General features: G+C 35.2%; 1 pseudogene; it reads left to right on the forward strand.

The window, feature by feature from the left end:
* Nucleotides 1-223: 223 nt before the first annotated feature.
* LOC107766164 (serpin-ZX-like) lies at nucleotides 224-7,901 on the forward strand (annotated as a pseudogene).
* Nucleotides 7,902-9,242: the final 1,341 nt, after the last annotated feature.

The following is a 9,242-nucleotide window of genomic DNA, read 5'->3' on the forward strand; positions in this document are numbered from 1 at the left end:
TTTTAAAAAATTTAAAAATCGGTTTCAGCCGGTTTAGTCGGTTTTAAACTACCAATCGACACCCGTAATCTGGTAAACACAATTAAGTCCTCACCTTTTTAATTAGAGTAGGAAAAAGTAATTATGGTACTGTAATTAAGTAGCGTACTACAGTATTACTTTTCCTTCGAATACGGGATTAACACAAACCCTAATTAGACTAGGCAACTCTCTATATAAGGAGTCTCAACTCTCTTCTCTAGTTTAATTTCACATCAGAATTTTAACCATCTCCGATCTGCAATATGGATTTCTGTTCATATTTTAGCAACATGAGTCTCCGGGAATCGGTTAAAAAGCAGAGCGATATTCCTTGGATGCTCGCGAAGCATGTATTCAGCAGCGAACTTAAAGGCATTGATTCTAACATGGTGTTTTCACCACTCTCAATTCAAATAGTTCTTGGTCTCATTGCCACTGGCTCCAAAGGCCAGACGATGGACCAACTGTTGTCTTTTTTCAACCTCAACTCCATTGAAGAAGTCAATTCTCTTTCTTCTTGGCTCGTCGCTAATGTCTTAGTCGATGGCAGCCCAAGGGGAGGTCCTCGTTTGTCCGTTGCTAATGGGGCTTGGGTTGATCTAACTCTGTCTTTCAAGCATTCTTTCAAACAGATTATGGACAATGTTTACAAGGCTGCTTCGGCTTATGTATATTTTCAGAACAAGGTTAGTCTTAGCCCTTCACTCGTTAATAAAGATTTTAGTTTAAAGATAACCGATAAAGGAGAATTAACTCAAATAGTCATCCACCTAATCTCTTAAACTAAAAATAGTTATGTATAATTTTTGTATAGTAAATATATAATTTATATATACTGGCTAGAAAAAATAAATATTGAATCTGATGGCTATAAAAATCCCAAAGATGATAAACCATTTTACATATAGTATATGCTTTTACCAAAGTATTTACGAGGCATGCTAAATCTTTTCAAATTAGTAAGAACATAGATATATTTATTGGAGTCCATTACTACCAAAGTCGTCTTTTTAATCTTTTTTTTTTTTTTACTTTTTTAATATTATGAATTTTTCTCATTTTAATCAACATTATAGACTTACCTATAGAATAAAATTATTTTATTTAAAAATAATATATAAAAAAATATTTTTCTCGCATATATAATGTCGAAATAATAATATAATTGAACATAATATTCAAGAATATGTAATGTCTATTACAAAAATACCTTTATTTTAAATAATTATTTTCTATAGTACGTATATTTTAAAATTTTTATTTTCTTTCATTCTCAATTGTGTAAATAACTTTTTGAGTTTTTTTGTTAATATCAAAATTATTATTACGAACAAATTGTTTAATTAACTTTCTACTATGCTCAATATTTTATTATTCCAATATTATATATGCTTAAATACTATTTTAATTTTTTTAATTTGTAAATAATTTTTTTAGGTATGTCCATAATATAAATTAAAAAGAGAAAAATTCTTATATTAAAAAGCTAAAAAAAAGAAGAAGATAAAAGTTGATAATGTAGAGGCTAAAATAGGTATTTGGCGATCAAAAATTTGAGAAATTTAGTTAAGTGAGCTTCTGAGTGCTATTAACATAGTTAAGTAACTTTGTTCTTACAAACAGAAGAAAGATGACTTTGGTATATAATTTCGGATAGTTGAGTGTCCATTTGAATAATGGACTTTATTTATTGTGCTTTTCCAACATAATGCTACTCACTCTGCTCCATTTGTGGAGCTTTTCGCTTTTTGAGAGCCACTTTGACTAGTCTTTAAAGCTATATTGGATTAGATCAACTCAATATTTTAAAATTAAAAGTTAGATATTCAAAGCTGTAGATCTTCTCATACATAAGATGAAAAAATACATTTCAAAATGTTGATCAAAATTTACATAGTTTGAAACTCGAAAAGCGAAAAGATTCAAATCGGGAACGGCTAAAGTTTAATAAGATACGAACCGACATAAAGCATCTTTTCTATTTTATTTTTGAATATCACCTATATCCGTCTAGTAGCCTGGTCTGATGTTATGTTCCCTGTTTGTTTTAACTTATAATTTAAGCCTCTTGAAGTTGCCAAAGAAGTCAATAAGTGGGTTGAAGAGAAAACTAATGGTCTCATCAAAGAGATTCTTCCTCCTGGTGCAGTACACAACATGACTAGGCTCATATTGGCCAATACACTATATTTCAAAGGAGAATGAGTAAAGAAGTTCAACGCTTCAGAAACAAAAGACTATGAGTTCTATCTCCTCAACGGAACATCTATTAAAGCACCATTTATGACTAAGAATGGATTTTCCACGGTTGCAGCAGCCTATGATGGGTTTAAAGTGTTGGGACTTCCTTATAAATATGGCAATGACAATCGTCGCTTTTGCATGTATTTTATTTGTTGCGGAAGCCAAATGTATATAGTGTGAATGAGTCACAACTACTATACCAAAATTATGGCAGCCATCAAATAATAAATAAGATAATAAAACAACATTAAAAGGAATACCAGAATTTACGAGGTTCGGCCAATTTCGCCTACTTCCTCGGACACAACCAATATTTTATTCCACTCCAAAATACAAGTGAAATAATACTAAAGAGAGAAGATACAAATGCCTTAAAATGATAAGAAGGCAAATGAGAGGTGTATTTAAATCCTAAACATTAGGGCTCCTTTTATAGGGAGCAATTTCCCCCAAATACAAGTCTCCCACCGATATGGGATGAAGACATATTCAACAAATCTCCACCTTGGCAAAATTTCACATCTTCAATTTTCTCTCTGTAACAAATTTTGGTTGTGTCTTCATCTTCAATCTTCAGTGTTCAATAATGTTGATCAAATCGAAGCAATGTTGAAACTTGACCGCAGTCACCATTTTTGTCAGCATATCAGCAGGATTCTATGTAGTGTGAATTTTCTTCACCATGACTCCACCTTCTTCTATGATTTCTCGTATGAAATGATACCGAACATCAATGTGCTTCGTCCTTGCATGATAAACTTGGTTCTTCGCTAATTGAATAGCACTTTGATTATCACAAAAAATTGTGATACTTTTTTGTCCAATACCAAGCTCTTTTAGCAACCCCTGAAGCCAAATTGCCTCCTTCACAGCCTCTGTAATAACCATGTACTCTGCCTTTGTTGTAGACAAAGCAACTGTTGATTGTAAAGTAGACTTCCAACTAACTGGTGCCTTTGCAAAAGTAAACATATAATCAGTAGTTGATCCTCGTTTGTCCAGATCACCCGTAAAATCTGAGTCACAATATCCAACTACAGACTAATTGCCTTCCTGCTCAAAAACTAACCCAACATCTATAATATTATGAATATACCGTAGAATCCACTTCACAGCTTGCCAATGCTCCTTTCCTGGATTATGCGTATATCTGCTAATAACTCCAACAGCTTGTGAAATGTCAAGTCTCGTACAGACCATTGCATACATCAAGCTACCAATAACATTTGTATATGGTACCTTTGACATATACCCTCGTTCAGCTTCATCTTTTGGCGAGATAGTAGTACTTAGCTTAAAATGGGGAGCAAGTGGAGTATGAACTGGCATAGTCTTCTCATCTATGCCAAAACGTTGTAGTACTCTTTTCAAATATTCTTTTTGAGATAAACAGAGTTTCTTTGAACGTCTATCTCTTATTATCTCTATGCCAAGAATTTTTCTTTGCCTCACCCAGATCCTTTATCTCGAACTCCTTCTTCAGTTGAGTCTTCAACTTATCAATTTCTTCCGAATTCTTGGAAGCTATCAACCTATCATCAACATATAGGAGACGATATATAAAGGAACCATCTTTAAGCTTGCGCAAATACACACAATGATCGTATTTGCTTATCTTGTACCCTTGCCGCAACATAAACTTGTCAAATAGTTTGTACCATTGTCTAGAAGATTGTTTCAATCTGTATAACGATTTTTCAAGTTTGCACACCATATTTTCCTTTCCAGCAACTTTGAATCATTTTGGCTGAGTCATGCAGATTTCCTCCTCCAAGTTTCCATGTAAAAATGCAGTTTTTATATCTATATAAACTAGTTCCAAATCCAACTGTGCTACCAAAGCCAACATAATTCTAATAGAGAAATATTTTACAACTAGAGAAAACACTTCATTGTAATCAATTCCCTCCTTTTGAGCATATCCTTTGGCCACCAATCTTGCTTTGTAGCGAACATCTTCTTGGTTAGGAAATCATTCTTTCTTTACAAATACCCATTTGCACCCAATTGCTTTCTTTCCCTTCGGGAGATTGACCAATCTCTATGTATGATTCTGATGAAGGGACTGTATTTCATCATTCATAGCAATCCTCTACTTATCTTCTTTAGAACTTTCGATTGCGTCTTTATAAGTGGTAGGAACATCATCAGCTATAATTGAGGTGGCACAAGCAACCGTCTCTATAAGACGAACAAGTTTTGTTATTGTCTTTTTTAGTCTGCTGGTTGCTATTGATTCAAGTTGTTGTCGAGGTTCCTAAGTTGGAATCTCCCTCTCTACTGGCTCTTCTTCCAGAGGATAATCTTTATTTGTTTCCTCTTCTGCTTCTTGTGTAGGAAAAATAAAATTTCCCTCAAACTCCACTTGCTTAGAAGCACCCTCATTTTGTTTGGTATCTTCTGTTATTTTATTTACCATAGTAGATTCATCAAAGGTAACATCCCTGCTGAATATTACTTTCTTTGTCATAGGACACCATAAGCGATATCCTTTGACTCCAAAAGTAATCCCCAGGAAAATAGCCTTCGTTGCCCTTGGATCCAATTTTGACTCTGTCACATGATAATATGCAGTTGAGCCAAACACGTGCAAAGAGTCATAATCTACAACAGGCTTTCCATACCATTTTTCAAATGGTGTCTTGCCATCAATAACAATAGATGATAAGCGATTAATGATGTGGCATGCATATGTAACTGCCTCAGCCCAAAATTCTTTGCCCAAGCCAGCATTGGACAACATACACCGTACCTTCTCCAGCAAGGTCCGATTCATACATTTTGCCACTCCATTCTGTTCTGGTGTATGTCTGACAGTGAAGTATCAGACGATGCCATAATTTTCACAGACCTTATTAAAATGATCATTTTTGTATTCACCTCCATTGTCTGTGCGAATACACTTGATCCTCCTGCCTGTTTGATTCTCCACCATCATTTTCCATTTGAGAAAAATTCCCAACACTTTATCTTTGCTCTTTATTGTATACACCCACACTCTTCGGGAAAAATCATCAACAAAGGTTACAAAATAGTGCTTCCCACCCAATGAAGGTGTTTTGGAAGGACCCCAAACATCAGAGTGTACATAATCCAAAATACCTTTAGTATTATGGATCGCTGTACCAAATTTAACCCTTGCCTGTTTCCCTTTGACACAATACTCGCAAAACTCCAAGTTGCAAGCCTTTACTCCTTTTAACAATCCTTGATCTGATAAAGTTTTCAAGGATTTTCCTCCAACATGTCCTAAGCGCATGTGCCATAGCCTGGTTGCTTCTACCTTTTTTTTGTCACTGGATGTTACTGTCGCTGTCCCAATAACTGTACTATCGCGATAACTGTACATGTTATTGTTATTCCGATTGGCCTTCATTACCACTAGTGCACCAGAACATACTCTCATCACTCCATTTTCGGCAATGATTTTGAACCCTTTTGATTCTAGGGCTCCCACAGAGATGAGATTTTTCTTCAAACCCGGTACATATCGAACATCTGTTAATGTTCTAATCATTCCATCATGGTTCCTTAATCGTATTGAACCAATGTCATATGAGGTAAGAAGGTTGTTATCCGCTGTGTGGACGACTCCATATTCTCCTTCTTGAAAATCCACGAACCAGTCCCTGTTGAGACACATATGATAGCTACAAGCCGAGTCCATCAACCATATGTCTGATAATGTTGATGGCTCTGTTGTAACTAATGAGAAGTCTGAATCATCACCATCAGCTACATTTGAATCCATAATGGCCTTTCCATTGTTATGTTTGGCCTTATTCTTCAACTTCGGACAGTCTTTCTTCCAGTGCCCCTTTTCTCGACAAAAGGCACATTTATCTTTGCGGGGTCTAGGTCTTGACTTGGATCTTCCTTTCTTTGTCTTTGTTTTATTTTGAGGATGACCCCTCACAACCAGTGCTTCTCCTTCTCCGCCTTTCTATTTTTCTCCCTTTCTTTGTTCATAGCTGTACAAAGCCGAACAAACTTCTTTGAGAGAAATTTCGTCATTCCCATGGAGTAGAGTAGTTTCAAGGTGCTCGTACTCATCAGGAAGTGACCCTAACAACATCAAGGCCAAGTCACCATCATCAAAAGTTACATCTATATTTTGCAAATCTGTGGCCAACTTATTGAAACTGGTGATATGTTCATTCATCGTGGTACCAGGAACATAGGTGAAGCGAAACAATCTCTTCTTCATGTACAATTTATTTTGACTGTTTTTCTTCAAAAATTTATTCTTTAGTGCTTTCCATAATTTACTTGCAGAAGTTTCCTTTGTGTAGGAATATTTCTGCTCTTTAGCAAGGTAGGATCGAATGGTACCGCAAGCAACACGGTTGATAATTATCTAATCTTCTTCTCCAATAACATCTGGTCTTTTTCTTAAATGGCAAGATCTAGCCCTTGTTGAAAAAGGACATCTAGAACCTCGCCTTGCCACATCCCAAAATGTCCTGACCCATCAAAAATTTCTACCGCAAATTTCGCATTTGACACAATTCTTGTCATAAGCGAAGATGCCAATGATGACGTATTGTTGACACTTGATATAGATTCTTCTTGTTTATTGTCTCCCATCTTTGACACAAATATTATTTAATAGCTGACGACGCAAATCAAGATTATTTCCTTTCTGGTGTGGAAGATCAGACTAAGCTGCAATCACAGAGCATACTCAGACAGAACCTTGACTCAGTTACCAAGATAAATCTTTTCTGATGTGGAAGATCAGACTATGCTGCAACCACAGAACATACTTAGACAGTACCTTGGCTCTGATACCAATTGTTGCGGAAGCCAAATGTATATAGTGTGAAGGAGTCACAACTACTATACCAAAAATTATGGTAGCCACCAAATAATAAATAAGACAATAAAACAACAATAAAAGGGACACCAGAATTTACGAGGTTCGGTCAATTTCGCCTACTTCCTCGGACATAACCAATATTTTATTCCACTTCAAAATACAAGTAAAATAATACTAAAGAGAGAAGATATAAATGCCTTAAAAGGATAAGAAGGCAAATAAGAGGTGTATTTAAATTCTAAACATTAAGCTTCCTTTTATAGGGAGCAATTCTCCCTCAAATACAAGTCTCCCACCGACGTGGGATGAAGACATATTCAACATTATTCTCCCTGATACCAATGATGACTTATCAACTATATGGGGAAAAATGACTTCAGAACCTGAATTCTTAACTCGTCATCTACCATCTAAGACAGTTGATGTGCGCAGGCTTCTTATTCCCAAATTCAAAATAACTTTTAATTTTGAAGCTTCCAAGGTTTTAAAAGAAGTTGGCCTCACACATCCTTTTTGTGGTGATGGTCTCGCTGAGATAGTGGACGATATCGTCCCTCTGTCTGTATCAAAAGTCCTTCACAAGTCATTTATTGAAGTCAATGAGGAAGGTACAAAAGTTGCGGCAGTTACTGCAGCTACAATGATGTATGGGTGCCCCGCTATGATGATTAAAGAGGAGCAGATAGATTTTGTTGCTGATCATCCCTTCTTGTTCCTTGTGAAAGATGATGTTACTGGTGTCATTTTGTTCATAGGGACTGTTGAATCCTCTCGCTGTTTAGCACATTTTGGTTTAGTATTATTTTTGTATGATTGAAACAATTCTAATTAGAGAAGCTGTTTCGTTCTCAGTTTATATTTATAGTCATTCTACTTAGTATTTATGTGAGGTTAGTCTGATACGATTTTTATTCCTATGGTTTTTCATGGTTATTGTTTTTGCTTTTCATTTACTTTTTCGTATTTATGATGTTGTTATTATTTCTATAGTTTCTGTTGATGGTACTGATATATTGTCTCTTTTTGAACTGAGAGTCTTTCAGAAACAACTTCTCTACTCCCTCGGGATAGGGGTAAGGTCTGCGTACACACTCATGGGCGAAGCTACCTTTAGCAAAGGGTGGTCAACTGACCACCCTACGCTGAAAAATTACGAAAAATTACACTGTGTATATAACTAAAATATTGATTTTAGATATATAAAACCTATATTGAACACTCTTTGTCGCAATTCTTTTTCTACTTCTTTCAAGTTTGAACACCCTTAGAAACATTTCTGGCTTCGCCACTGTACACTACCCTACCAAACACCACGAGTGAGATTTTATTGGGTTGTTGTTGTTGTTGTTTATATTTATAATCAAGTTTTTTTCTTTTCTATCGGCTGTTATAGTATTTAATTTAATTAGTACACGAGTATTGGTCATATATGTACGAAAGTTAATCCGCCAAAACAAAATACATAGAGGAAAAAACAAACAGAAGAACAGTATTACAAAAAAAAGTCACTCCATCTCCTACCAGCATACGCTATTGTTTTGGTCTGTAATTTTGCTCTTTGGAAAAAAAGTAATGAAAAATAAGAGAAAAAAATTGCTATCCTTTTCTTGCCTCCAGCACATCAATCACAACAAGAAAATGTGATATGTAAAAATTGTTGAAATTGTCAAAAAGTCCCATTGGTGGGTGACAATTTTGGATGGAAATTTTTCCTTATAAAAAGAGGCCTACTGTTTAGGATTAAGAAACACCTCTCGTTTTGCTTTCTTATCTTCTTAAGACATTTGTATCTTCTCTCTTTAGTATTATTTCACTTGTATTTTTAGAGTGAAATAAAATATTGGTTGTATCCGAGGAAGTAGGCAAAATTGGTCGAACCTCGTAAATTCTGGTGTTCCTTTTATTGTTGTATTATTGTCTTATTTATTATTTAGTGGCTACCATAATTTTTGGTATAGTAGTTGTGACTCATTCACACTATATACATTTGGCTTACACAACAATTGGTATCAGAGCCAAGGTACTGTCTAAGTATGCTCTGTGGTTACAGCATGGTCTGATCTTCTATATCAGAAAAGATTTATCTTGGTAACTGAGTCAAAGTTCTGTCTGAGTATGCTCTGTGGTTGCAACTTAGTCTGATCTTCCACACCAGAAA

This window comes from Nicotiana tabacum, chromosome 16 (assembly GCF_000715075.1).
Source record: "Nicotiana tabacum cultivar K326 chromosome 16, ASM71507v2, whole genome shotgun sequence".
Taxonomy (NCBI): domain Eukaryota; kingdom Viridiplantae; phylum Streptophyta; class Magnoliopsida; order Solanales; family Solanaceae; genus Nicotiana; species Nicotiana tabacum.